At 43.3% G+C, this 24988-nt stretch overlaps 1 protein-coding gene across 1 annotated transcript in view; it reads left to right on the plus strand.

Annotated features, from left to right (window-relative positions):
- The first annotated feature begins 210 nt into the window (after positions 1–210).
- Positions 211–24988, plus strand: part of CALN1 (calneuron 1) — a 142219-nt gene continuing 117441 nt past the window's right edge. Inside the window, exons 1-2 of the mRNA XM_053366781.1 lie at positions 211–334; positions 15565–15662. The gene's annotated coding sequence lies outside the window, so the exon portion shown is untranslated. The remainder of the gene's footprint in view (positions 335–15564; positions 15663–24988) is intronic.

Below are 24988 nucleotides of genomic sequence, written 5' to 3' on the forward strand. Positions count from 1 at the left end.
AGCGCAACAGCAACTCTCCCCTCCTGCAGCCTCCAGTAGCCTGTATTACATAACTGGTATTCATAGACATCTACTCTTGCACTCCTTTCATGTTGAAGCATTGCTTTTCTACCTTTCTACTTTCAAAAGCCTCTTCTGTGCCTTTAAGATTACCCTCTCTTATTCCAAGCAGAGCCTCGGCTCCTTCAAGACCATCCAAATCTATTTTTAGCCAATACCACCAGGATCCCTTCCTGAACGCCAGCGGCCCTTTCAATTACTACAGCTAGGATCCGGTCCAAAACTCTCTTCAGGTGCCTTCAGATTAAGTCAATCTGCCTCCTTTCCCCATAAGGTAAGATTTATATGCTTTTTCTAGTTCTGCTGCAGTGCTTTGCCACCTTTGGGATCGAGCAAGCTGCCTTCCCCCTTAGCTGCATTCAGGGGGGAGAACTGTAGTCTATCCCTATTACTCTCCCCCCACCCTACTGGTGTGCTTCTGGGGGGATATGTTAGCAGTTCATTGATGCAGGTGAACTGGGTGAGTTGACCTCACCTTTTCTAAAACCCATTCCGGGATGCTTTGAAACGAGGTATCGTTTTACAAATGAAATTGGGCACCTGCATCTTTGCAATCAGACTTGTAGCCTCTATTTATTTGGGTGGAATTTCCCCCAGTGAAAATGACCACTTTCATTATTGAGATATGTGTTTACTTTGGGTTCCTTGGGAAGGATTTGGACAGGAGTCGTCTTGCTGCTTTTTAAAACAAAATAAGACGGAAATATTGGACGCTGGGAGGACTTGCACATGTATCATGCTGAGAGCATGTCCCACATAAATAGTTGTTTACATGGAGAGAAGGAGCCTCGTGGATAATTATCATGGGATAATTTGGAAATGGAGGGTGGGGGAGTTGTTATTTAACCTTGATTTTTTGCCCCTTTAAAAAACGTTCCATTTGATCTGATTGTTTACTTGAATCAGATGCATCTTCTCCCAGTTGTGGAAACTTTTTCAAGCATGAAGTCTTTAAAGCACTTGATCTGGAAAACCACATTCACATCCATACCCACACCATACAAGTAAAGCACTCCCATGCTACTGCAATAATCGTGGTTTCTTTCCAAGAATCCTGGGAAGTGTAGTTTGTTAAGGGTGCTAAGGGCTGCTCAGAAACCCCTATTCCCCTCCCAGAACTACAACTCCCAGAGTTCCTTTGTTAAACCACTCTGTGAACTGTAGCTTTGTGAGGGGAATATGGGTCTCCAACAATTCCCAGTATCCTTAACAAACTACAGTTCCCATGATACTTTGGGGAACCTGTGACTGTTAAAGTGGTATAGCAGTGATTTAAATGTATGGTGTGAATGTGGTTGTATATATACGTTCTGCACAAGCAGATACCCAAAGGGATATTTAGCATTTAAAGAGCCAATTAAAGTTCACTCAATGACATATGCCCAGTCTAACTTGGTTTCCCTCCCCACCCATTTATTATGCTAAGCTTCCCCATACCATATCACAGGTGGCTTATGAAGATTTCCTTTAATGTAGGTGCTACTGTTCAGTGAGGGACACGGGTGGCACTGTGGGTTAAACCACAGAGCCTAGGACATGCTGATCAGAAGGTCAGCAGTTCGAATCCCCACGACGGGGTGAGCTCCCGTTGCTCGGTCCCTGCTCCTGCCAACCTAGCAGTTCAAAAGCCCATTAAAGTGCAAGTAGATAAATAGGTACCGCTCCGGTGGGAAGGTAAACGGTGTTTCCGTGCACTGCTCTGGTTCTCCAGAAGTGGCTTAGTCATGCTGGCCACATGACCCAGAAGCTGTACGCCGGCTCCCTCAGCCAATAAAGCGAGATGAGCGCCGCAACCCCAGAGTCATCCGCGACTGGACCTAATGGTCAGGGGTCCCTTTACCTTGACTGTTCAGTGAGCTGTCTGAATCTGTCTGGGGCGCACAGGATCAGTAGGGGAAACCTCGGGGAGTCAGCCTGCTTAGGAATCTGGCCCAGAAGAGAGCTAACTCCACTGCTGGCTATTTGGATTGATGGGGTGGAAGGCAGGGAGCCGAAGTCAGAACCAATGAGAGGTAGGGCCAAGTACTTCTAGTTTTGATCCCCTCCTCCTCCCTGCTGAGTTCTAGCAGGGCAACGCTGAGACTAATTAGAAGCTGACAGCCATGACCACCTCCTGAGTTGGTTGTAAGAAAGAGGTTTGGGAGATAGGTATTGGCTGGTGGCAGACTGGCATTGGTAGGGCAGTGCCCCCACTCACTCTAACAGACCAGCCTCTATAGGTCAACTGCACACTGGAGATGCTTGGCTGAACTGCTTCCCCCACAGGTCTTTATTAGTGGAGGTCAGGGAAGTCAGCACCATGGAGAACTCCCAGTGAGCCTTGCTGATTGGAAACCTCCGTCCTATTGTAGCTATATAGGGATGGTATCTGAAGGCAGATCCACACCATACATGTTTAGGCAAGTCTACCCAGATATTTAGAAAGTTGAGGTCATCTTAATCCGTTTTAGTATTTTAACCATTGCATGTTTTAAAGCAGGGTTGTAATTTTTTCCCTTAATTTTACTGTTTTATCTTTTGTCAACCTATCTGAGGTTTCTTACAATCAAGCGGTGTGTAAATTTTATGAAATAAATAAACAACACATCTACAGCACATTAAATACTTGTTCAAACCACATGACTTCCCCCAAAGAATCACGGGAACTGTAGTTTTCCTATAACTGAAATACCGCTCCTAGCACCCTTAGCAAACTACAGTCCCTAAGATTTTTTGGAAGGAGTTATGTGCTTTAAAGAGGGACACAGGTGGCTCTGTGGGTTAAACCACAGAGCCTAGGACTTGCCAATCAGAAGGTCGGCAGTTTGAATCCCAGCGACGGGGTGAGCTCCCGTTGTTCGGTCCCTGCTCCAGCCAACCTAGCAGTTTGAAAGCTGTACGTCGGCTCCCTCGGCCAGTAAAGCAAGATGAGCACCGCAACCCCAGAGTCGGCCACGACTGGACCTAATGGTCAGGGGTCCCTTTACCTTTACTATGTGCTTTAAATGTTCATTGAATGTGTTTTAAATGTATAGTGTGGGTGGATCTGACCTTGACTGAAAGCTAAATCTGAAGCCTTCTCAGGGGTGAAAGAAGCAAAGTGTGGATGAGAGCCACATACTGTGGCCTTTCTCTAGGAACCCCCCCCCAGCACAAAATTGGAAAATGTAAATAGCGTTGGAGGCATAACTTTTCATTAGTACCACAGAATAGAAATAAAAGATTGAACTCCCCCTCCCACCTGCTGTGACCTCAGTAACTATCGGAACCCCAGGGAGAGATATTTGCATTTCAAACTAATGTTTATGTTAAATACAAAGATGCATCTAAAGTCACATCTAACTTGATCAAGTAAGTTAATGTTTCTTGGTCTGTTCGTTAATGAACTCCCTTTCTTGATTAAGCCCTGAAGCCAGTTTTGTCTTTTCTTCCTGCTTTCTCAACCACGTATAGGAAACATTTGACCCTCCAGGTGCTTCTGAACTGCATCTCCTACCATCCCTAGCCACTGACCATTCTTGCTGAGGCTGGTGGGAGTTGTAGATCAGCAATGCCTGTAGGGTTACACCTGCTCTATCCCAAAGATCCTAAGCTTCCACACATAGCTCCTGTTCATTGAGTTCTCATTTTCTGAACCATTTCTACCAGATGTATAGCTATTTGTCCTGCAGTGGGAAGTGGTTCCCTAGTACCAGACTAATACCCCAATTCTCTCTTGTACCAGATAGAAATGCTTACAGGACACTGGAATCAGTTTCAGATGTGTATCAGATACACAGCTTCTTGAGCAAACATGGTAACAGTTCCCGCCAGTTATATTATAACTGAAGTGTCTGAATGTCTTCAAGGGCAGTCCATATATAATGCATTGCAACCATCTAGCTGGATGAATACCAGGGTTTGGATAACTGGAGTTTGGGCTATCTGACCAGAAAGGGGACAAAGCTAGAGTAGATATATATATGTTACACTTTCCGGTGCCATAGGAATGTTGGCTAAACATCCAACTCTTAACCAAGGAATACTTCTAGGTTAGCTTCATCTATTAGCAAATGCAAATTAAAGCAGGGTTTAAAAGTCAAAGAGTGTCTTTATCAACTGTTCCAATTAGTGTTATTTATGGGCATTTCCTAAATTCAGGGATTTACCAGGAAATGTCCAAGTTGCTCAATCAGCAATTTCATCACCCTTAATAGGATAATCGCTTTCCTTGAGTGATAGGATAATCTCTCTCTAGCAGATTGTACCTCCAGACAAAGATAAACTGTGATTAAACAGTCAAAAGACCTTGTCTATTTGATGCAAACTTGTAGCATCCTGTAAACCTTTCAAGAGAAGGAAAATAGAAACTTTTGACCTTATGTCAGCCCAGCCAAGTCAGGAGGTCATAGGTCTTTGATATCAAAGGTAAGCTGCATTCACATGGCGGTTTATTCCATTTTCCTGATGTTTCCTTAACTGTTAGTAACTGCATTATATTCGAGTTTTCGCACAACATAAATTCCATTTCTGGAAATATAGCAGAGTATAGCTCAAAGTTAGCGCTTATTTCAGTGTTATTTGCAAATTAGCTTTCTTCTGGAAGCAAACTCAGAAATGACGAATCAGTTTTTTCAGTGTTTCACTATATTTCTGGAAATGGTCATTATGTATTATGTATTATTATGTATTATTATGTATTATTATGTATTATTATGTATTATTATGTATTATTATGTATTATTATGTATTATTATGTATTATTATTATTATTATTATTATTATACCCCAGCCACTCTAGGTGTCTTCCAACACATATAAAAACATAATGAAATTTCAAGCATTAAAAACTTCCTGATATAGGGCTGCCTTCAGGTGTCTTCTACAAGTTGTGTAGCATAAAAGTTGTGCCTTCAGGAAATAGTGTTATGGCTATGCAGCCTACCCCTCCCTCTTCCCAGGCCACACCATGAAGGTGAATAGGAAGGCCTTGCTGCATCACCATCCCCTGGACTCCCATAGCACCAAGCAGATGAGGCAGTTTTGCCTCAAAGGTGGCCCCAATCCAGCTCCAGAACCCCAGTAGCAAGCTTTGGGACCAACCCATCACCTTGAAATATGCTCAAGGGGAATCAATGGGCTGAAATAAAGCTGTTCCCCTTCCTGCACCTAATCGCCCACTGGGACCAAATTAAGTAACATGGCAGACCATCTAGTGCAGGCATGGCCAAACTTGCCCTCCAGATGTTTTGGGACTACAATTCCCATCATCCCTGACCACTGGTCCTGCTAGCTAGGGTGATGGGAGTTGTAGTCCCAAAACATCTGGAGGGCCAAGTTTGGCCATGCCTGATCTAGTGCCACCAAGCAGCTATTTAGCATGGAGTAGGAGACATGGGACATGGGTGGCGCTGTGGGTTAAACCAGAAGTTTGGCGGTTTGAATCCCCACGATGGGATGAGCTCCCGTTGCTTGGTCCCAGCTCCTGCCAACCTAGCAGTTTGAAAGCATGTCAAAGTGGAAGTAGATAAATAGGCACCGCTCTGGCGGGAAGGTAAATGGCGTTTCCGTGCACTGCTCTGGTTTTTAAATTCTCATTGAAAACTATCTGCATTTCAATTTATCCCAACAAACACATTTTTGGGCATTTTAGCACTATGGGTTAAACCACAGAGCCTAGGACTTGCCAATCAGAAGGTCGGCGGTTCGAATCCCCGCGACGGGGTGAGCTCCTGTTGCTCGGTCCCAGCTCCTGCCAACCTAGCAGTTCGAAAGTACGTCAAAGTGCAAGTAGATAAATAGGTACCGCTCTGGCAGGAAGGTAAATGGTGTTTCCGTGCACTGCTCTGATTCACCAGAAGTGGCTTAGTCATGCTGGCCACATGACCCGGAAGCTGTACGCTGGCTCCCTCAGCCAATAAAGCGAGATGAGCGCCGCAACCCCAGAGTCGGTCACGACTGGATCAAATGGTCAGGGGTCCCTTTACCTTTACCTAGGAGACAAAATCAACCCACAAGCCAAAACATGTGTTATCCAAACATTCCTACTCAGGCCGTAAGTGAGCAAATAAATCACACTGAGAGACAGGGAGAGAGGGAGAGTAGGTGCTGCTGCAAAGAGAAGTGAGTGGGAGGTGGTTGGCTAGCCCTTAAATAGGAGGCTGCCTCTTTTGGTCATTGAGCTACAAATGCACCCTGCCAGTCAGTAACAAGGTGGAATGAATTGCAGAACAGGGCTGTTGAAAATATTATGAGCAGGACAAAGTTACATTATGAACCAAGTAATTGCAACATTACTCTTCTGCTCTTTTTTGTTGCTAGGAATGGGATTTATGCATCGTACACACATTGCTTTTCTTCTCCTCTCCTCCCTAATGGGACAAACCTTGCAATGTATGAATCATGTGTACTGTGCTGTTCTTATTTACATTTATTCATCACTTACTACATTAAATGCCTCGAAGAGACTGACAATGGTAAAACAAGAACATACAAATGCAAAGGTTGAAAACAACACTACTTGAATAAAATGGCATTATTTATGAAAAGTGCTTATCTGGTGATATCATAAGAAGGGACAACAGCCTAGGGTGTCATTTTGTCATGTAGGTGGTGTGTGTGTATATATTTTATTGATTGTTATTATTAATAATAATAATACCAAATGATCCTAATTAAAAACTAAATGTTGCCTCTTCACCCAGGTCTTAAAGGTTGATAATAATGGTACCAGGTGTAATAAGTTTTGGTTCTCATTTCTCAGAAGAAGCCACTTCACTGTAGTTCAAATGAAAATTGTCTCCCGAGTGGCCGTTCCCTACCTGGAGGCCCACTGCTGGAATGCTTTCTAGGATGGCTATGCGTAGAATCATAGAATCATAGAATCATAGAATCATAGAGTTGGAAGAGACCACAAGGGCCATCGAGTCCAACCCCCTGCCAAGCAGGAAACACCATCAGAGCACTCCTGACATATGGTTGTCAAGCCTCTGCTTAAAGACCTCCAAAGAAGGAGACTCCACCACACTCCTTGGCAGCAAATTCCACTGTCGAACAGCTCTTACTGTCAGGAAGTTCTTCCTAATGTTTAGGTGGAATCTTCTTTTTTGTAGTTTGGATCCATTGCTCCGTGTCCGCTTCTCTGGAGCAGCAGAAAACAACCTTTCTCCCTCCTCTATGTGACATCCTTTTATATATTTGAACATGGCTATCATATCACCCCTTAGCCTCCTCTTCTCCAGGCTAAACATGCCCAGCTCCCTTAGCCGTTCCTCATAAGGCATCGTTTCCAGGCCTTTGACCATTTTGGTTGCCCTCCTCTGGACACGTTCCAGTTTGTCAGTGTCCTTCTTGAACTGTGGTGCCCAGAACTGGACACAGTACTCCAGGTGAGGTCTGACCAGAGCAGAATACAGTGGCACTATTACTTCCCCCTTGATCTAGATGCTATACTCCTATTGATGCAGCCCAGAATTGCATTGGCTTTCTTAGCTGCCGCGTCACACTGTTGGCTCATGTCAAGTTTGTGGTCAACCAAGACTCCTAGATCCTTTTCACATGTAGTGCTCTCAAGCCAGGTGTAAAACACTCCCAGACCCTTACAGACCCTACCTTCCCCTCAGGTAGACAGAACCTTGTCTGCCCATAGAAAATCCCAATCTCTGAGACAATTTACAATCTGATCCCACTGACAGATAAACCCTATCTGAGTCCACTCAAATAGTGAGAGGTTATTTCTGCCTACTCAAGACAGAAAGTCCCTAACTGTGTTCCCTGGTCCCAGTCTAACCCAAAGAAAATCCAGGCTTCCTCTCTCCCAATTGGTCCCTATCTTGCCATTAACTGTCAGCATCTAAGTTCCACTTTCTCTCTCCTGAATGGCTGATCAACACATCACCTTCCTCTGGTTCCTGGGACATCAGGAGGCAGACCAGGAGGCATCACAGAGACCTCTTTCAGAAAGAAGAATGGGAAGTCGGATGAATTCCCCAAAGTTCTCGATTAGAGGGTAACAGCTGCACAAACAGTTAATCTTTCCTCTGTAGCCTGTGACTTGAACTGGTGTAATTTCACATTTGTTAATGGAAAACTCTGCTGGGAGACATTAGCTTCAGTTCCATCGGAATGATGGGATTTTCTTTGATGTAATGTACATTTGGGATTAACGGAAGGCGATTTTTAAAAGGGGTTTAAGTTTTAAGTAGAAACAGACAAGCATTTTCCTTAAGAAAATCCCAATCAAACATAATCTAAACTCACAGTTATGTGTGGTATTGGGTTAATCTTGAAAAGAAGGGGTCAAATACTCTATTAAATATTGGTCTGTAACACCATGCAGTTACAGTCCTTTGAAATTCTTCCAAAATAAAGACCTATCTTTTCTAATATACATTGTTTTTTCACAGCCAGCCAGTTTTGAGGCACTAAAATGCTAGAAATATGGTCTAGACCAGGCTTCCTCAACCTTGGCCCTCCCTCCAGATGTTTTGGCCTACAACTCCCATGATCCCTAGCTAGCAGGACCAGTGGTCAGGGATGATGGGAACTGTAGTCTCAAAACATCTGGAGGGCTGAGGTTGAGGAAGTCTGGTCTAGACCAGTGGCAGCCTATGTGATGTCCTCAAGGTGTTGTTGGACTACAACTCCCATCAACCCCATCTGACACGGCTAATGATCCAGGAAAAATGGATGTCGTAGTCCATCAACATCTGGAGAGCACCTTGTTGGTTACCCCTTCTCTAGATTATTCCTGTTGATAAATCTAAAGGTGTCCTGCCATTTCCTCTTAAGAAGTCATTGATAAAATTGCCTTTGTATGAAAGACATCTCATCAGGTGCAGCCCATAGTTAACTATGAGAGGCATTCTGTGCATTGCAGTGTTTTACTGCTTTGATCTTTTGAACTGCTCATACCTGATTTATTGGTAAATGGATAGTTACAATCTAATTTTCATACAAATGTTTATTGTATTTGTACAACCCTTTAATCATGCTGTCAATGAAACAGCGTGTCCTCAGGTAACAGCTTCTCATTAATGCACACATTAAATAGATTTATTTCTATCATCCCTGTAACAATGCATCAGTGCTCTCAACCTTATGCTGCAGATGGAGGGACATAGCTTAGTGGCAGGGCTTATAGAATCATAGAATTTTAGATTTGGAAGGGAAAATGAGGGTCATCTAGACCAACGCCTGCAATGCAGGAATTTTTTTTGCCCAAAGTGGGGCTCAAACCCATGATGCTGACATTAAGAATGCCCTGCTCTACCAACTGAGCTAACCCAGATATCATGCTTTGTAAGCAGAAGGTCTCAGGTCCACATCCTGGTATTTCAAGAGACAAATTCAACATCTGCACATTTCTAGCCATGAACTGGGCTTGCTATCTGTACTTCCCAAACCAGTGTTCCACCTTTGTTCTTCCACAATGTTCCAATAAAGTTCTCAGCTGAAGAACTGCAACAAGATGCATTTAAAAATGTGTGTTTTGAGAGGCAATGGCCACATTCATACCATGTAATTAAAACACTACTGGACTATTTTAAAACTCATGGCTTTTCTAAAATAAGCCTGGTGTTATAAGAAAAAGCTGCTCCTTTTTCCCTTATGGGTTAACCAAGAGCCCATGTAGAGTCCTTAAGTAGGTTCTCCATGGGTAGGAGAAAATAACAGAGGCCAACCAGAGAATATTGAGAGGCAAAGCAGCTAGTAAGCATGGACTTTATTAAACTGTTGCAACAGGGTCCTCCACTCACCCCATGCAGAGAGAGAGGAGAGTAACCTAGAACAATGGTGTGCAAGCTCTTATATAGACATTTGAAAATTACCTCCCCTGTAGCTCTCCAAAACATCATACATACATCACTGAAAGGACTGTCTACAGCAGAAAACCTGTCTGCCAGGATACCTGATAATGGTCACTGGTTGCTTTTACCTGGGCATCCTGGCCATTCTTTTGTGATAGTAAATACTCAGTTCCTGAATCCAGGTCACAGGCTCACCCTATTCGTACACAGATATGCCCTTAAAACAGGATTTGTGAGCAAAGAGCATTCCCATTTCCTTCCTCCTTGCAGAGAAATATTTGAGATCAATTTGGGAGAGTCAAAATGGTTTCAGGACTGCTCTCTTCTACCATTTCAGACATGTAGTTTGAACACATACTTATGTATGTGTTTGCCTTGTAAATTTATGAACATATGATTTTTATATATGACACCTTAAAATTCCTATCACACTGGTAGCTGTAGTTAGCTAAGGATGCTGAGAGTTTTTAGGAGACCCCTGTTCCACTCACAGGGCTACAATTCTTAGAGTAGTTCAACAATCAATCCCTCTTTCTGGGGACCTCTGGAAATTGTAGCTCTGTGAGAGGAATGGGGCTTCCTAACATCTCTCAGCTCTCTTCACTGGCTTTCCCCCCACCCTGAAAACCATCATGCCAAGTTTGGTAGTATCCCAAGAGGAGGCCAAATATATGTTTTAAAAAATGGCAATATCATGCTATTTTCTTGGGTGCTTTTCTGGGCATTGTACATATTGCTGTGATGAGCCTAAATTGATTCCTTCCTGCTTCTGCAACATTTCTCTGTAGTTTAATGGACTTACTGAGTGGGCCATAAAATATAATGTGAAAAATCTAAATGAAATATATAGCATCAGGGAGGGAATGGCAAATATAGTTATAATGATATTAAAACCTTGAGCACATTGAGGTTTATTTCTGTGATTTAATATTCTCCATTTAAAAGGAAGGCTTTTGTTGCATTAGTGTTTCAGATAATGTTGTGGGCCTCCGAAAATCCCAATGAAGTTAGGTTTATGAATCGGTGGCCGTCGCGCAGCCAAAGCTTTCATTTGTTTTCTGTTATACTGTCCAGTATATTCCCACCTGGTGACATAACCATGCCATCAGCACTCAGTAACATATCACAGAGATTAGAACATAAGAACAGAACTGAAGATTGTACATGTGAGAACCAAATTAACAGATCCAGTCATCCTTGCCAATGGATATCAGTGGCTACTAGCTGCAATGGTTATGCTCTGCCTCCAGAATCAAATACAGAAATGCTTCTGAAAACTATTTGTGGAAGTCAAGGGAAGGGAGAGAGCTCTTTTGCTCAGGTAGGTCCTGTTTGCAGATTTCCCACAGTGGTTGGCCACTGGGAGAACAGGATGTTGGACAAGATGAGCCATTAGCCTGACCCAGCAGCTTCTTCTTATTTTCTTAGTCCCATTCCTTTGTTTAGTCTAGAGGACAAACACTCAAAGAGGGCCATCATTGATACCTGGCATGGCAGCGTCTGGAGTTCAAAAAGGTTCTAGCATGGTCTAAGCTTGAAATGGGCACTATATATATATGAAAAGTTCAAAGAGCATCCACGTGTGACATCTTTGTCCCTTGGGAAAGAAAACATGAATGCTAGTTTTCTTTATTTCTTTATTTCATAGCTCAGTTGGTAAAGCATGAAACTCTTAATCACAGGATCATGGGTTTAAACCTCACCTTTGGCAAAAAAAATTTTTCCTGCATTGCAAGAGATTGGACTAGATGACCCATGTGGTCCCTTCCAACTTCACAATTATATAATTCCACGATAATTCTATGGTTTATTTCACCTTATGTTACATTGCATATGACCATTTACTTCCAGGTTCTCTGGGGTTGCACAAAATTTCTTTCAATTTTTGTGCTGCATTTGTTGCTCTTCCTGTGCAGAGTAGACCCAATGAAAATAAGGAAGACGACTAACTTGGGTCCATTAATTTCAGTCCGTCTGAATTTAGTAAGCTAGAATCGCTTGTTCATAGCTTTTTAGAAAACCTCAATAAAAAAAAATGATTCAAAAGGAAAATACATGCCTAGTTAGGCTACCTGAAAGGTTTAGCAGCTGCTGAAAACATTGCCGTGAACACACCATATAAAAAGCATATTGGTACTACTGGCTATTTTATTTGCAATGCCTCTGTTCATGTTGACTTTTCTTCAATCGCTTGCACTGCAGACTGAGTTGATAAACCCAAGATCTCATTTCTGGTTAGCCACAGCCGGTTTAGATCCTATCAGTACATACACTCTCATGTATAAATCCACAAATGCCAACGGGGGCATTAAAAATTGATGCCCACTTGAGAGCGGCCAACTGCCTTGTAGATTCTTGAAAAGAAAGCAATCCAATCCAATGGGAATTGAAGGTTCAAGTCTCCAGGTTTATTCCGTCTCTACCAGCACTGCAACTTGGTCCTCATTTTGCTGGGAGAAAAAGAAATACCTCTTCATGTTTCTAGAGCAGTATTTTTATATTAATGAGCAAAATGCAGCCGTGCGGATGTCATTATAAGCAACATTGCTGTATCTCAAACCACAGTAATCTAGAAAATAGTTCAAGACAGACGCATTGAGATGATGGAAAACTGATCCTGTAATAAATTGATGAGTGTGGGTGTAGCTTAGGTGCCAGAATGGCTACTAATTGGTTTAAATGTATAAAAACTATTATAAAGTAATTGCACTTAAAAGGCAAAATAAAACAATTCCATCATTGCATTAAAACATCCGTAATTAAAAGGTACAATAAAACAAACCAGTAAAAATCATAAAAATTAAAACAGTTGAAAAATCCAAAGCAATTAGATCAGGAAATCCAAATTCAGGAGAATGCTTGCTTTAATATATTGTTTTCTGAAACACTTCCCTCCCACCCAATATAGGCTCTCTTTTTTGTTGCAAAATTTAGATAACTGCACATTTCAAATGATGACAGTGTTTCAGTTCCCACTTCAGGGAGTGCAAATCTGAGAGATTCACCTTGAAATGCAAGCTGAATTGAATGTCTCACCCCTCCCTACTTGAACTTGACCCTGTTCCTTTGCTTCCTCTGGAATGAATATGATATCCCATTCCAATTGCTGAAAACCTCAGGAAATGAGAGTGTTCCTGTATTCAGATCCTGCTCAGAGGCTTCCCACATATATCTGGTTGGCTACTGCGAGAACAGGGTGCTGGGCTAGATGGGCGATTGGCCATCTAGGCTCTTTTTCATTAAGGCTCTTTTTATATCTTTATGTTCTGCCCTCCTTTGGCATGTTTTGAATACTGTTTTCTGCTCTCCTTCAGTTGAAAATTTGCTGATTAAACCAAGGCCTTGCAGTGGAGGGTTTATGAACTGAGATGAAATTGAGTTTTGACTTGGCATTCACAGCCTTACACCATTTATAACTGAGAGGTTGGCAGAGCGGTTACATTGCAGGCTAAGAGATGGGATACAGTCTTTCAGGCTTGCTGTTGTAGATGATAGTTTCTCAGAACAATGAATCTGCCCGAGGTATTAGAATCCTGAACTTTATTCACTTCTGGACTGCTGCCATTTGAGAATTCATTTCTCATCTCCCAACCAGAAGCGATATCAAACATCTAAGATGTTTATAGGCCCAGTCATAAAAAGAGAGAGACTGACTACTTACATAGTGCCAAAACAAGGAAATGCAACCAAAAGGACACGGATTTGCATAAAATCCCCATGTGCTAATTTATAGGTATAAATGTAATCTTAGAAGAATATAATATAATTTAAATGTAAACACAGGGCCCCCTCCCAGTTTGTTTGTCTGATGAGTGTGTTCTCCAATGTATCTTTGATGTAGTAATACTGTGTTAATGAAAGATTTTTACTGCACTTACAGACCCTCCAAGTGTCCCTATTTTCCAGGGACAGTCCCGAATTTACAGAAGCCATCCTGGTTTCTGATTTGATCCTTGAATGCCCCTCTTTTCTTTAGGACGTCCCTATTTTCATTGGAGGGTGTGGAATTATGCAAACCCCTGAGCCAAGGAGATAAGTAGGTTATCTCCTTGGCTCAGGGGTTATCTCCTTGCAACCTTTGGAAGACATTTGAAGGCAGCCCTGTATTGGGATGTTTTTCCAATGTGTAATGCTTTATTATGTTTTTGTATGCTAGAAGCTGCCTAGAGTGGCTGGGGCAACCCAGTCATCATCATCATCATCATCATCATCATTGAATAGGATGTGCCTATTTTCATCAGAGAAACAGTGTTTTAGTATGGACTTAAATATGTATCTCCATTGTAAATTCATTGTGCAGACAGGAAGTCTCTTGCTTCTATCAACCTTCTGCAAGACGATCTCGGATCCTTTGCACCTGAAAAGCAGAGCTGACATTGCTAATGATTAATAAATATATACGAGGACAAAAAGACTTGGACAGAAGGAGAAAACAAGCACATTCAGACATTCTTAGACCATGATTCATTAGAGTAGTATCCAATGCAAAACCATTCTACTCTGAGCCCATAACATTCAGACAGTAAAATATATACAGTGGTACCTCGGTTTAAGAACGGTCCAGTTTAAGAATGATTCGGTTTACAAATTCCGCAAAACTGGAAATAGTGTCTTGGTTTGAGAACTTTACCTTGGTCTAAGAACAGAATCCGAACGGTGGAAGGGCACTGGTGGCAGGAGGCCTCATATGGGAAAGTGCGCCTCGGTTTAAGAATGGTTTCGGTTTAAGACCAGACTTCTGGAACGGATTAAGCTCGTAAACCGAGGTACCACTGTATTGTAAAGTTGTGGTTTTTATAGTCATCTTTTTTAAAAAAAGAAAGAAAGAAAGAACACAATATGATTCTGAGAAGGAAACCAGTCCCAGCTGTCTGAGCTGAAAACAGAATGACTTTGGATGAATTTCCGCTCATTTATTTGTTTATTTACAGCTGCAATGACTGTAAAATATCTCATTTGTGAAAGGGAGAGGAAAAGTATACAAGGGGGAACTTACAATAACTACTTTCCTAGTACAGTGGTACCTCAAGTTACAAATGCCTCAGGTTACAAACCCTTCAGGTTACAAACTCTGCTAACCTGGAAGAGTTACCGCGAGCTGAGAACTTTGCCCCAGGATGAGAACGGAAATCGTGTGCCGGCGGCGCAGTGGCAGCAAGAGGCCCCATTAGTGAAAGCACGCCTCTAGTTAAGAACAGTTTCAGGTTAAGAATGGACCTCCGGAATGAATTAAGTTCGTAACTAGAGGTACTACTGTACCTTCTTTCTTCAGTGTTATGGGCCTGCTTCGAAAAAGCAGATTGCTGTGCTATATATACACACACACACACAAATGGAGGGGAAAGGAGGTGATCTTATTATAAACTTGGGCATGCATCTCGCAGTTAACAAACTACTTTTTTCCCATCCCCGCTCCAGAATTGCAGCATCTTCTTTGCTCGTCAGCATCTTTGCTTACTGTGCTTTACACTCCGTATTATTGATTTACAATTTGTTGCTCGCTGCCGCTGAGTAAACTACTACCGTTGCTTTTACTACTTGCTTTACTGACTCACCCTCAGCAGGATTGGATTTTGGAGGCTCGGCAGGCTGAGGTGCCAGGAGATGGCTCTTCGGGGAGATGTTGTAGCAAATTGGGAGTTTAGCTCTTTAAATGGTATCAGTTACTTTAAAAAAAGGAGACAGGCAGCCTCCGGATTCTTTTAATTAAGCTTGTCCTATATTCTGTCTTTGCAAGTTGCTGCACTCATTCTGGCTCCTTCGGAACAGTTTAACCAACCACAGCCATCATCACACCATGGATTATGAAAGAGGCTTCCCCAACATCCTGAGTAGGTAAGATATCTTTCTAAAATCTGGGGAGGTGGGGGCTTTGCAGCTGACATATATCCATGTATATACAGAGGGGGGGTCAGGCAAGGAAGGTTGACATCCCCCCCCCCGCTTATCTTATTCCTTTTCCTCGTATTATGCTTCTGCCTTTGCTCTCAAGATAGAAAATGTAGAAACTTGGCTCCCCCACCCTTCTCGTCCAGTGATTGAGAGAAGGAGAAGGTATGTCGCCTCTTGATTTGTAACCTGAGGGATGTAACTTTCTGCTGGGGAGAGCAACATTTGACTACAGTTTCATGCTGTGGTTTCTGTGGTTCCACTTGGCCTGAGACCTGTCAATCATGGTAGGAGGTGATGAAGCTGTGATGATTTCCCATTCGGTGTTCTGAGAGAGCACACCTTGTGAGATGAGACCAAAGGGAGATGTGTGCCAGCACTAGAGATCTACAGCAGGGACCAGCCAGGTCAAAAGGGGAAATTCAACAGCCGGCTATCTCACCATTTACCTCACAAGCATCATGCGATTGGTGGTGTATCATCCCAGAATATGAAAGCCCAATTTTAAAAACATGCATACCCCATCATTCCTAACCTATCACCTATGCAGCTAATCCTTTTTTTAAACAGCCAAATAAATGACCATCACCATACTTTTGATAAATGAAATCCATTGCAATTTTCAGCCCCCCCTTTTCTTTGGAAGGGCATAAAACTATATAAATTTGCTATATTCAACCCCCGTGCACCAATTCATCAATTAATCGGGTTCTTACTATGAAGAATTTTTCATAAATCTAACACGGCAGCAGTATTATTTTCTGCATTTTCTATAGGGGTGTTTTGTACAGAATAGTCACTGCTGTATAGTAGTAATGGATGTGTTTATAAATTGCCTCTTAGTCGTTGCACTGTGTCAGAAGAGCATTTAACCACATCGGCCAATGGATTATTATTCTTTTCCTCCAAGAGCACTGTTCTCAGCAGAGACTTATCACTATGGAAGAATATTGTGGGCACTTCAAGATGACCTGTACATCCAACATTCATCCTGATTTGTTTGCAGGAAGATTAGACAACGATGCTCGCTATTTAATGAGCATTCTGTTTGATTTGTTTTCGGAAGGGTTAGATGCTATCGTGTCGAAGCAAGTGTTTCTTATCCTACAATTTCCAGTGCACATTTTCTGTAGCAGAAAGCAAGATAATTTGGGGAAGCTGGTTTGTTGCATTACACCTCCCAATCAACTGGAATTTCACAACCTAAATCTTCCAGTAGATCGGTGATTCTCACTCAAAAATAGTGACAGTCTAGAAGTGCCCTGTATAATATGGTTTATGTGTTCCATTGACCTGAATATAGCCTGCCTTGGGAAACACATGACAAAGGGCAGACCATAAACAAATACAAATAAATAAATAAATTGAAATAAATAAATAAATAAATATTAATTCTTAGTTCCCTACAGCTGAACTGTTCTTAAATTACGCATTGATCGGCACTCCCTCATTTCCATCTCATGGTTGTCCATTAACATTCTTGTATCTTAATGAGCTTCTCGTTGTCTTTGCACTGGGGAATTTCCTGGTGAACGTAGAAGTTCTCCTTGATTCACTGGTGGCTGGTGCCCCTTGGGACTGGTGGGGTAGAAGACAAGGATCCAAAATAGTAGTGGGAGCAAAAGCCAATGACAAGCAGGGCCAACTAATTCTATTTTCGCCTCTATCCTCATCCTCCTTTCTGAGTTCCACAAGGGCAACACGGAGACCGAGGAGGAGGAAGATGGCTGCCAGGACTGTTTGTAAGTAAGAATGCAGGCCTGTGAGGGATGGCTGAGGGCAGACTGAGGGCGGTGGGGCAGTGCCCCATTTGCTCCAGTTGACTCATCCGCACAGCTCAGATGGAAAGTAGAGGCATGGAAGGGGGCGTTAAAAGTGGCAGTTCTTCTCAGTTTTTGACAAACGACCTATCCACTTGATGATTTGTTGGTTGGGGTGTGGTGCTCCTAACTCCAAAGTTGCAGGCTGAATCCCATATGGGACAGCTACATATTCCTGCATTGCATGGGGTTGGACTAGATGATCCTAAGGGTCCTTTCCAACTCTACAATTCTATGATTCTATGAAGAGTTACAAATCTGCAGCGTGCTCTCTCGTTCTCTCTCATACTTACATACACTTGCTTTCAATTCCCTTAGCATGCAAACCAATAATGCATTACAGATTTATGTCACATTAGAAGAGGGCTTAATTTTATTTCGTTTTCAAGGTTCCGGAGCCGAAATCTAAGTGCAGCGATGCTCTGCTCATGGGTGCTACTGCCTGGTGCAATTCAGTGGTCAGGGAAATTTTACTGTGTATGCTTCATCAACCAAGCCACCATTGAAAGTACACAGAGCGAATGAATGTTGCGGTTGGGTCTTGTTACAAACACCAGTTTCCTAAAACAAACTCTGAGGTCCTATGCAATTTAATAATAATAATAATAATAATAATAATAATAATAATAATAATAATAATAATAATTTATTATTTATACCCTGCCCATCTGGCTGGGCTTCCCCAGCCACTCTGGGTGGCTTCCAACAAAATATTAAAATACAGTAATGCATCAAACATTAAAAGCTTCCCTAAACAGGGCTGCCTTCAGATGTCTGGTAGTAGTTATCCTCTTTGACATCTGATGGGAAGGCATTCCACAGGGCGCGTGCCACTACCGAGAAGGCCCTCTGCCTGGTTCCCTGTAACTTGGCCTCTCGGAGTGAGGGAACCGCCAGAAGGCCCTCAGCACTGGACCTCAGTGTCCGGGTAGAACAATGGAGGTGGAGAAGCTCCTTCAGATATACTGGACCGAGGCCGTTTAGGGCTTTAAAGGTCAGCACCAACACTTTGAATTGTGCTCGGAAACGTAATTCTGGAATTAGGAGCTATACCTCATCAGACCTTGGTCAATCTATCTCAGTTATTGTCTATGCAGAGTCGCTGTGGTACTCCAAGGTTTCAGCTGGTGGTCTTTCCCAGCCTTTTCTGGAAATGGCAGGGATTGAACCTGGCATGTGCATGTTTGTAGGGCAGGATAATCAGAGCTTCTCCCCTAGCACTTTCCCGGGGCCTGTGGATTTCTTCTGGATGATACAGCTGTATTTAACATGTGAGCTACCAAGCACCTCCTATGCTAGCCTACTATGTACTTGGCTGCCAGTGCTAACAGATGAATCAACCACCAGTCCCATCAGCTTACTTGCCTGAAGCGGGAGGGCAATTTGTCCTTTGCCTCAGCAAGAAAATGTATTGGGATGGCACTAGTCATCACCCCAAAAGCATATTAAGTCTGCAATCCAATGTACTAGGGTTGCAATATTTCAAAAAGTGAAAATCCAGACACAAAATCTACACTTCTGATATGGGTTGCCATATGTCCAGATTTCCCTGGATATTTCAGTGAGTTCCCCCTGGGCACAGGTCTGGGAAGTTGAGGACGTACGTACACTTACTTGGGAGCAAGTTTCATTTAATTCAATGAAATTTTGGCCCTATCTGTTTTATATACTGGATGCAGTATCATAACACTTTAAATAGTCATGGTTTCCCAAAAGAGTATTCTATGGGAACCATTGTTTGTTAAGGGTATTGAATGCTGTTTTGTTGTTGTTTAGTCGTGTCCAACTCTTCATGACCCCATGGACCAGAGCACGCCAGGCACTCCTGTCTTCCACTGCCTCCTGCAGTTTGGTCAAACTCATGTTAGTCTCAAAGCGGCTAACAACCTCCTTTCCCTTCCTCCCCCATAACAAACACTCTGTGAGGTGAGTGAGGCTGAGAGACTTCAGGGAAGTGTGACTAGCCCAAGGTCACCCAGCAGCTGCATGTGGAGGAGCGGGGACGCGAACCTGGTTCACCAGATTACGAGTCCACTGCTCTTAACCACTACACCATGCTGGCAGCAACAACCTTGAATGTTACTCTGTGCATAGTTTTTGGACTTAACCACACTTCCTTTTGTTCAGCATCTTCTTCTGCCTCTCCTGTGCCAATGGACATTTGTTATGATTCCGTGGGAAACAACCAGTTTCCCTGGAGAAAGCAGCAGGGCTAAAGAAAAACCGTATGGACCTGTGCTGAGGAAACACAGAACAAGCAGAAGTATGGACTTTGACTACCAATGGAGAAAGTGTGTAAATGTGGTCAGGCGGCAGGAATATCACAACTATCTTCTCCACTGCGATTGTGTTGTAGTTCCTTCCAGTTGTGGTGAATCATGGCAGACCCGTCAATACAATGCTACATTGTGGAGTGCTCCTCTTCCGGAAACTTGTTTCAGCCTCCACTTCAACTCTAGTTTTCTGCCCTTCCCAAACAGGCACTGAGTATTCAGTACCTGCTGATCTTCACTGGGCTGTGTTTTTTTTTGGGGGGATGGGGTGGGGCAGTTGCTATGGAATTAAAATTGGCCACAACTTCATTAAGTTTCAGATGTAGGGAGACCTTGGCTCAGGCATTGGGCATTTATCCTTCCCAGTCCCCAGCTGGGGATCTGGGAGACATCAGGGTTATTCAGAATGCGCAGGGATTGGGCTGGCTCTGGAGAACTTATGTTCAGGCAGAGAGCCTGCTCCCCCATTTCGCCACCATCGCAGGGGAGAGCAATGACAACCTCTTGGTGTATGTCCAATGCCTTCCCTCAAGATCCCTTTATTGGGGAACCCTGGGATCACTGCCGCAAGGGGGCGTGGGTCACCGCTTCACCCCCCCCCCCAATTCTGTAGCATGATAGCTTACAGGATGGAGACCTTGCTGGCATGTTACACCAGCAATGAGAGATCTGAACTAGTTGTTGGTTTGCTACCAGGCCAAGTTCAGTATGTTACTATTAGTAGATAATGGCCTTAAAGCTTGGGACCACTTTACCTGTGAGATTGCCTTATCTCATATATGTCCACTTGACCAGTTCATTCTGTTACAGATGCCACATAATACCCATTCTGCATTTGTAAGAAATCAATCTGTGTGGCAATACCTGCAATCAAGTTGTGAATGAATCTAACTACTACTACTACTACTACTACTGCTACTACTTTATTTATACCCTGTCCCTCTGGCTGGGTTTCTCCAGCCACTCTGGGCAGCTTACAGCACATATAAATTCTTCTTCTTCTTCTTCTTCTTCTTCTTCTTCTTCTTCTTCTTCTTCTTCTATAAACTAGAACCACAATATTTTTGTTGTTGTTTAGTCATTTAGTCGTGTCCGACTCTTCGTGACCCCATGGACCAGAGCACGCCAGGCACTTCTGTCTTCCACTGCCTCCCGCAGTTTGGTCAAACTCATGTTAGTAGCTTCAAGAACACTGTCCAACCATCTCATCCTCTGTCCTCCCCTTCTCCTTGTGCCCTCCATCTTTCCCAACATCAGGGTCTTTTCCAGGGAGTCTTCTGTTCTCATGAGGTGGCCAAAGTATTGGAGCCTCAGCTTCAGGATCTGTCCTTCCAGTGAGCACTCAGGGCTGATTCCTGTTAGGAAACCCCTATTCCCCTTACAGAGCTACAATTAGCAGAGTGGTTTAACAGCCAATCCTTCTTCTCAGGGAACTCTGAGAACTGTAGCTCTTTGAAGGGACTAGGAGGGGGGGGTCTCCTAACAACTTCCAGCACTCTTAACTACAGTCTCCAGGATTCATGGTTGTTTAAAGCCATTGGCTGCTGCTTTAAATGTATAGTCAGATATGATGTCAAAAATCATGATTATTTAAACACGAGCAACTATGCACTCCCCCAAATCTATTCTAAGGTTTTTCCCTAACTCCCCAGAGCATATTTGAGGAGGTAAAGGTAAAGGTACCCCTGCCCGTACGGGCCAGTCGTGACCGATTCTGGGGTTGCGCGCCCATCTCGCTTAAGAGGCCGGGGGCCAGCGCTGTCCGGAGACACTTCCGGGTCACGTGGCCAGCATGACGAAGCTGATCTGGTGAGCCAGCACCAGCGCAGCACACGGAAACACCGTTTACCTTCCCGTTATAAAGAGGTACCTATTTATCTACTTGCACTTAAGAGTGCTTTCAAACTGCTAGGTGGGCAGGAGCTGGGACCGAATGACGGCAGCTCACCCCGCCGTGGGGATTCAAACCGCTGACCATACGTCCGGCAAGTCCTAGGCGCTGAGGTTTTACCCACAGCGCCACCCGCGTCCCTTGAGGAAGGTGCAGGCTATTCAGGGGTGAGAGAAGGGGTGAAAGTCCCATTTTACAAGTGGTTGCACTGATGGGACAGGTTAGTTCATGGGTAGGCAAACTAAGGCCTGGGGGCCAGATCTGGCCCAATTGCCTTCTAAATCCGGCCCATGGACAGTCTGGGAATCAACGTGTTTTTACATGAGTAGAATGTGTGCTTTTATTTAAAATGCATCTCTGGGTTATTTGTGGGGTGTAGGAATTAGTTCATTTTTTCTTCTTCAAAATATAGTCCGTCCCACAAGGTCTGAGGGACAGTGGACTGGCCCCCTGCTGAAAAAGTTTGTGGACCCCTGATTAGTGCCCAAGGTCTCACAATTTCCTTCCTTCCTTCCTTCCTTCCTTCCTTCCTTCCTTCCTTCCTTCCTTCCTTCTTCCTTCCTGGCATATATAAAATATTGTAATCCACAATAAATAAGAAACCTTATACCCATATAGCATTTATTTTTAATGGCATGTCATTGTCACTTGGGTTCCTGTGGCTTTCTCTTTCATTATGTTGCCCCCCCCCCCTCATTTTTGGCTAATAATTCATCTCACACTCACATTGCCCTCTTTTGCAAGAGGTTGCAACCAAGTGCCTTTCAAGTATGAATTCTGCACAGAACAAGGCAGCGCAGCAGAACAGGCTGCTTGTGGTGGTGACACATGCGCTCTGTGGAAAGGGGACAAAGGAGCTATTTTGTCACCTCTCCTTTCATGCCACTGATGTCTGCTTGTTCATGCAGAGATCATGGCCAGGTGCACTGTAGGCCGAATGACTTTCAAGGTAAGAGTCTTAGCTCCTGCTCAGGCCTGAGAAGCAGGTCAGGTAACAATCTATGTTGTGCCTCAGGCATTTCACTCCAGAAGAAAGAGGTGGCGGAAGAGCTGTCAGTTGCTTCATCTTAGCAGAGCTACAAGGTCTGCTCTCGCTGTATGACGGAGGGAACCGAGGGATGAATTATGGGAGGGCTGGAAGGAGGTCAGATAGAAGGAATGCCAAACGAATAGTTGCAGGAGGGTGCATTGTTTTAGGGATGGGAGACATACTTGAACCAGCTTCCATTTAAAGAAAACCTCACCCAATTCATACTTTCTGAAACAACAAACAAACCAAAATACAGCGATCCGTCAGAAAATTCGCTCCCCTCCGAATTTTGCAGCGCAGTTCTCCAGTCCAATAATGGGTAGAAAAAATGCATGCTGTAAAACTGTACTTATAAAGGCAGATATTAGTGAAAATAACATGCAAAAATGAATTAAATTACGGAAAAAGCCACTTCCAAAAATGTGTACATTTGTCAAAACTGCAAAAAAAAAAAAGTTTATTTGGAGAAAATAATGCCAAAACACTGATGCATTTTCATAAGGGTTTTGCGAGCTAGTGTTAAAATGTAGAGAACTGAACTTCAAGCTCAGGAAAATGGTTACCGTAACTAAGAGAAGCAAAATTGACAGTTTTGTCTGTCTCCAGCAAGCGTGCAGAACCTTTGGCCCTCCAGATGTTGTTTCAGGCAGAAGTCTCTCTTAGTCTTACCTGGGAATGAAATGGATTGAATCTTGGAAACACCCCCCCCCCCCCCGCATGAAAGGTAGATGCACTGAACCACAGCCCTTTCCCAATTATTCAGCTTACCCGCTTACCAGGAAGGGAGTCTGGACTAAACAATTTGCTCTCCTCCTCTCTCTGCACACATGGACATTTACCTACACCTGCCCTGCTAAGGCTTTATGGGGAACAGCATTTTGGAGGAAATGGGAGGTTGGCAGAGAGGAGTTTATTTTCTAAGCCTGCTAAATTTCCACTAAAATGATGGTGATGGTTTTTGTGTGTGTGTGATGGTTTCTTTTTTAAAATAAATAAATAAATAGCAAATTGATATGGGAAATGTGGAGAACATGGAATCATAGAAGCATATATTTGTAGAGTTGGAATGGGATCCCAAGGGATATCTGGTTCAATCCCCAGCAATGCAGATAGGAAAGAATGAGAAACTGGGAGAAACTGAAACTGAAAGGTTTCTCCATCCTTATTCCAGGCCATGTGAGACTTTAAGGAAAGGGGGAAGATAATGTTTGGGAGGTGGGGTAAGGGGATGGTAAAAAAGGACCCCTGGATGGTTAGGTCCAGTCAAAAGCGACTATGGGGTTGCGGCACTCATCTCGCTTTTCAGACCAAGGGAGCCAGTGATAGCTTTCCGGGTCATGTGGCCAGCATGACTAAACTGCTTCTGGTGCAACAGGACACCATGACAGAAACCAGAGTGCACGGAAATGCCATTTACCTTCCCACCGCAGCTGTACCTATTTATCTACTTCAATTGACGTGCTTTCGAACTGCTAGGTTGGCAGGAGCTGGGACAGAGCAATTGGAGCTCACTCCATTGCAGGGATTCGAACAGCTGACCTTCTGATCAGCAAGCCCAAGAGACTCAGCAGTTTAGACCACAGTGCCACCCGCGTAAGGGGTGAGGGCCCATGGGGAAGGGTGATTTTAGGGTTCAAACACTATGGGGCTTGGGAATTCCAGGAATTTAAAAGTGGTCCCCACACTTGAGCTAGGCTTTGTGCAGTTCCCAGACGACTTTTTCTGAATGTTGTCAGGGTCTTTAATTTCAACATCACAAAACGCAACTCCATTTCTTCTGTTAAATCTGAGGCTGAAGTAGCTTGGCAGATGGATAGATCTATTTAGATTACAGGGGCCTGACTTTTATTTGCCATGGATTCTGAGAATGTTGAGGATTATAGTCATTTTCAAAATCAGCCATGGCTATAAATTAGGTCTTTTGTTCTCTTTAATTAAACTCTGCATTCTGTGCTCATATAATCTGAGTGACAAAAAGGAATCCGCTGGAGGATGGGTGGGTATTGAGACATCCTCACCTGATAGAAAAATTAAAATCGACCTGGGCAAATAAATTAAAATGGAGCTTGGGAACATGGCTTAAAATAATAATAATAATAGTTTGTGTGCTGTTTGAGTCATGTGTTAGAAGTTCTAACCAGTTTCTAAAATAATTTCTTCTTTTGAAGTGCTTAAATCAGGAAGAGAGTATTTCTAGGGTTTTTTATGGAGGATGACCCCAGGGTCTCATGTTTATTATCGGCTCTTACATCTTAATT

Source organism: Podarcis raffonei, chromosome 15, assembly GCF_027172205.1.
Source record: "Podarcis raffonei isolate rPodRaf1 chromosome 15, rPodRaf1.pri, whole genome shotgun sequence".
Taxonomy (NCBI): Eukaryota; Metazoa; Chordata; class Lepidosauria; order Squamata; family Lacertidae; genus Podarcis; species Podarcis raffonei.